The sequence below is a fragment of the Macrosteles quadrilineatus genome, unplaced genomic scaffold (assembly GCF_028750875.1).
Source record: "Macrosteles quadrilineatus isolate MER2022 unplaced genomic scaffold, UCM_ALF_1.0 Scaffold_7__1_contigs__length_78375512, whole genome shotgun sequence".
In the NCBI taxonomy this organism is placed as follows: Eukaryota; Metazoa; Arthropoda; class Insecta; order Hemiptera; family Cicadellidae; genus Macrosteles; species Macrosteles quadrilineatus.
Window position 1 is genome coordinate 50,613,208 of NW_026542600.1, and position 6,014 is coordinate 50,619,221.

A 6,014-nucleotide genomic window follows, 5' to 3' on the forward strand; every position below is an offset into this window, starting at 1 on the left:
GACATTTATACAAAAATTCAACCGGGTGAAATAAAAACTAAAATTGGTGCAGTATATTAAGAACTCTGAAACCATTTGCCTTCTACTATTTCCAAGCCAGTATCATTTCTTTGGATAGAAAGCTGTAGTTTGAGTTTCCAGTTTATGATAAACTACTTTGGTCATTTCCACATTTGACAAATTGTTGACACAAATTCTTATCCAAATACCATAATATGTGTGCCTACATGGCTATCATTTTGAATGTATTATTGTAAGGATAAAAGCATTGTTTAATTTTCCAAGTTTTTCCTTTTAACACTTAACACTAAAAAAAGTATTTGTTTTACATAAAGCAGTATTACCAAAATTAAATACAGAGTGTTAATACAGTAAAGCATAGTAATCCTAACCCCTCTAATACAGACTTTGTGTAATCCAAATCCACACAGCCATTTGACAGCATTTTACATAAATTTCATATAGTTAAATTAGGCATGCACAGTTTTGTTGCGCAGCATGCTGTTTAGTGGACAAGGAGTGGGTTTATATTGCTAAGTTGACAAATGTTGTGTATTTTTATACATTGTTCAATCTTTTTTAGGTTAAGGTGTGTAATTATTTTAGAAGGATACCCAAACAGTCCTGGTATTGAGATTATTTCATAAAACTGGACAACTTAGAACCCAACATTTGACTGAACTGATGAGGTTTTACTGTTCACAAATTTACATGTTCTCAGGCCAATAAGTTGATTGGGCAGGTTATGCTAATATACAAAAGTATAAAAGACATATAGCATGAAGACTCCTTGCGATTTGTTAGGCAGTTCAACCTAACTTATATTAACATTGACTTGACATCTGAAGTAGTTTGCTGAAATATACATCCCATTTATATGAATGAACCAGTTGTTTCTAATAACGCAAGAATATCAACAATAACAATATTTACATGAAACCTTTAAAATAAGCAGTGAGGATGGTTAACCTTTACTACTTATAGATATTTCTGGATTAAAAACAACTATTTACATGAGATCTAACTTTTTATGAGTAAAAATAAGTTTGTGAAAGAAAACTAAAGTAAAAGTTGCCAAGTAAGTTGTGCAAAATATTTTAAGACACAATGTAATACTTGAACACTATAAAGCTTATTACCTACACAAACATTAAGCTTGGCTCAATGAACACACTTGCAATCTAACAAACAAATAAACTTATTGTATGAAAAAAACTTTTATTGTTTGTGAACTTTTTAACTCATAATAAGGATTTCCAGGATCTTCAGCCAAATAAATGACAATCTTTCACACATTTTGGAGCCACGTCACATTGAGGTGTTTTAAAAGATGATAATTTAAAATGACGTTTCTCAGGACATCCTATAATTTAGATAGAATAGAACCTCTATATCCAAGACAAGACCTTTGCTAGCAACAATACTTAGAATATTTTAATTTAGAGTAAGTATTTTATATAATATATTTGATCTCTTGGTGTATTATAAAAAAAATATAATTTTAAATGCTATCCACACGCTGAATAAAAAAGTCAGATACAAGTAGCATGATGTTTATAACAGTAACCATAAGAACAATAAAAAAAAAACATAATAATCTCTAAGCATAAAAACAGTACAGTATTGTTAACATGTATTAGTAAGATAACGTGAAAATCTTTCCCCAGTTAGTAACAGGAGGGTTTTCTATGCAGAAAGAGGTTTTGTCTCATAGCATTATTTATTTTTGTTACAACCCTAACAGGTAAAACAAACCATGATAGGGTTGTGCTACAAAAGAGTCCTTAAAGTTTGGTTTGAATAAATGACTAAATCCTGTCCAGAACGGAAGGAGTGTACACAGAGAACTTACCGAGTATTTAAGTCGGCTATTACAGGAAAAAGTGTGTGTTTTTGGTGTAGTTAAAAATACCATGAAATAAAAAACAAAGTTGAAATGATAAAACTGAGTGGTCAGAAATAAAATTAATACTTACATAGTCCAACACAAAGAACTTGAAAAAACTAAACTATACCCACATAGCACAGAATATTTATTTGATATCAAATAAACGTTCAATATATCAAACTATGTCAAATCAAAAATTTGATATTTATTTGATATTCATTTAATGTTCAAAATGTCAAAGTCAAACAATGTCAAACTTTGAATATTTATTGTATCTTCATAATATCAAAGTCAAATAACATCAAATTTAGAATATTATCTGAATATTCTAAATGTTAAAAATTTGATTTTCTCTTAAAAAATTTCAAAATATACTTAAGTTTTAAAAGTTTTTAGATTTAACTTTTCAAATTTTTTAGAATAAAGAATTAGTCCCCAGCCTACAGTTTGTAGCATGGTTTGTAACATGGAGGTCGGAGGTCAATTATCTCAAAATAATTAATAATAGGAAGGAACCGAAGGAACACTGAACACTGTAATTTTTAATTAATTTGATGATGGATTTTAACTTTTCGTGGGGGGGGGGAGTTGTTGCAACATCTGATATTTTTCTGAATGTAGGCTTACTACACATTTCAAGAAGAGTGAATATAGGAAACACAGCTTTTTTAAAAGATTTGTTTATTAATAAAAAAGTCAAACTCTTAAAGATTGGCCTTATCATTTCATTTTTACTAGTAAATTAAACCAAACATAAATTAAAAATTTTTTAAGTGTAATATAACTCTAAAAATATGTTAAGTATCTTGTTTAAGCTTGACTTGGCCCATTCATACGCAAGGAAGAGAGGAAGACTGAAGACAAAACACCAACTTAATTCTAACCTAACTCAGCAAACAAAACAAAACCTTACAAATTACAAAATCCGTCGCGCGACCAGTGGTGGCCAGTTTACTCACTGTGTTGATTTATTTATTAACCAATAAATTGCCCATTTTGAGGGAAAGTACGCGATTTATGTAAAATGTACCTATGACAACTAACTTGTTGAGAAGGCTACACAGGTAGTGAAAATAAACTATGGAAGCAACAAGAGTATCAAGAACAAGACATAACCTCAAATCAGTTAACTTAAGTGTTTTGATCTTTTGTTTAGTGTGTGTCACTGTTATGAGTTGTTATTTTTGTGACTGGGTATTGGCATAACCTACACCGAACATCTTTTCACGTTTTGATCCTTGGAGCATGTAAGTATAAAAGTCACTATACCTAGTAACATAGACGTATTTTAGGCATTGGCCTTACCTAGATCTAAGTTACTGTACAAATTAAATTGGCCAACTTATCATTCCTAATGCCTTAAGTATAAATAAATAAATCTGAAACCTCAAAATAGGCAATCTGTTTTAGAGGAACCAAGTATTTTTCTGCATACAAATTAGGCCTAGGCATAAGCTACTAAGTTAGGCGGCTTGCTTAGTTCTTACTGAACCAGTAGTTTATTTAGCTTAGGGCAACTTCCGGATGAAAATAGTGTTCAATATATAGGCTAGTAAGTAGGACTAACTTACTGGTTTACAAGGCAAATGAAATACCATACTGTGTTGTAATACCTTGTTAATTTTGAAATATTACTAAGTTATGTGGCTTATATTTTACGTCAGTCACTAACTTAAGGTAAATTCACCATCAAGAATAAGTTAACTTAATTTAGGCTAGTCTAGGCCTAACTTATTCTACCTACACCAGGTTACAATTACCGGTATTATAAAAGAAATAGCCTAGCCTATTTGAAATCCATTTTCATTTTAAACTGAATTGGGGTACATTTCCGTATCTGTTGTCAAAAACAACTGAATGAATATATAACGATCGATATTTTCATTCGGTTGTTTTTGACAACAGATACGAAAGTCTACCCCTGTATTGTCTCTTAGTCTTTTGTATTTTAGTTGTTGTCTGCTTCGTTTACCAACCAAAGATTAGGCCTAACTAATCTTGATACATATTTAGGCCAGAGAAAGGTATGCATGAATTTAACTAAAAGTAGTTTTCTCTCCATTGTTTCAGTTGATAACTCTGCAGCTTTGGTGGAAGTTATTATTTGGTAGCAGTGAATAATTTACCTACCAATTCTCCCGAGTGACAAAGTATGGCTGTCTAGCAGCCTGTAGGCTGGGAAGGAGGAATAGATTTTTCTTTTGCAATCTGCATCTGAAGCCAGCTAAGTTATCTTGCGTAAGTTTTTTTTGTTTATTTACAATCAAGACATTAATAATAGGTAGGCTTACATATATTTCAATTAGGTTTTCTCAAAGTTAAAATAAGTTATACCTACAGTAGGTATTACAAAGTTTCAATCTTAGGTGTTTTTATTTCAATTTTTCTGTTTGATTTGCCATAAAATTTCTTGCTGTGACCTTGTATTATGTGATGTTGGGGATTTTTAAGTATTTCTTTTTTGCCATAACGGGTACAGTTCCGCAGAGAACCTGCGATATATTATCGGATGAATAACATTATATATCAATAATTATCCGATTCAATACATCGTTCCCTATGTTTTTTCACTATGTAAACATCAAATTGAGTTATGATTTGCAGATTTGGTGATCTGGTTTTGCAATATTAATATCGAATCGGATATATATGCCGTCCGATAATATATCGCAGGTTCTCTTAGGAACTGTAGGCAAGTTAGGCCCTACCGCCAAAACACAACCTAATTCATGATAGGTACCTATTGGGTATTAACGTAGCCTAAGGTTCATCACACAGTTAAGAGAGTTTCTCTTTTTTGTGACCCACTTATATAGGAAGTATTTGATTTACACTATATAAATATTCCGGCAGTGCTAACTTATGTAAAAGAAAACTGTATTAGTTGAATTTTTTTAAACGCACACAGGCGGCCTATACACACACCAAACTACATCCGACCGTTGCACTCATTTCAGTCAGTGCTCACCCCAATATTTGTCCGTTTAAGTGACTGAGGATTACTTTTACCACTACCTAGGTCAAAATTTTAAATTTTCAGATTTAGATTTAGCTCAAGGCTACTCAAAAGAAGCAAAGACCATCAAAATATAAAATTGATTTCACTAACAATTTAATATGTGTACCTAGTTGTAGGCTATCCTGGGTGTTGATCAGGAAAATGAAAATATACAAATTCTAGTGCTAATACTAATCTCTTATTATACAGAGGCAGTACCGTTACGCAAGAACACTAGGATCGTGGTGTAATGGAAATATATGTTGTTGCTATTATAATCAAGAATTGGCTTCGCCCAGCAAAGTTTAGGATTGATGCAAGGTAAATTTATTGTGTTATTTATAATTTAGGTTAAAGAAAAGATTGCTTATCTAATTACCAACATCTAATTATAGAACTTAAATTTTATTATAATTAACAGAGTAGGCCTACATCTAACTACTGTGATGTTTTCTTTTCCAATTGTGAATTTTCAGTGACAGGCTATGCAAATGAGCAAAATTTAATTTGCGGTTTTATCCATCTCTTTTTTCTTTATTGTCAAGAACTCAATGCCTTATCGACAAATTTAATTATAAAGTACAGTTATAGTAAAAAAATACGTCTTAAAAGTGTCTAACCAAGGGGTCTCCAACCTACAGCCTGCGGGCTACATCCGGCCCTCGTGCAGTTTTATTCCAACCAGCAGAAAGCCAGCATACGCTTTTGAAAATTATTATTTTTTATAGCAAACACCAATGATATTCTCCCACGATTGCGTAAACACGTGTGGTCAGGTGGTCTCAGCTATACCGTGATCATCTCCCGTGATCTCGCCAAGACTCATGAGCATATTATACTGCAGTCTCGACGGTGCCGTGATTGTCTTTTGCAATCCCAGCAACACCCGTCATTGTTGACCGTGATTTCCTTGAGGTGTAAAAAGAGAACGTTGTCAATGAATGCAGGCTCAGCCATGGGATATTTATTTACCTCGCGGCTCATACCATAATTAAGAGCAATTATCTGTCTTTTCCCCATTTAACAAAATTTGTGTACAATTCCCTGTCTCCAAGTTGGCAGGCTAACGTATTTAAATAGGAACATAGTAAATGTCTCTCACTTGCTAATTTTTTCTCAATAGGCCTA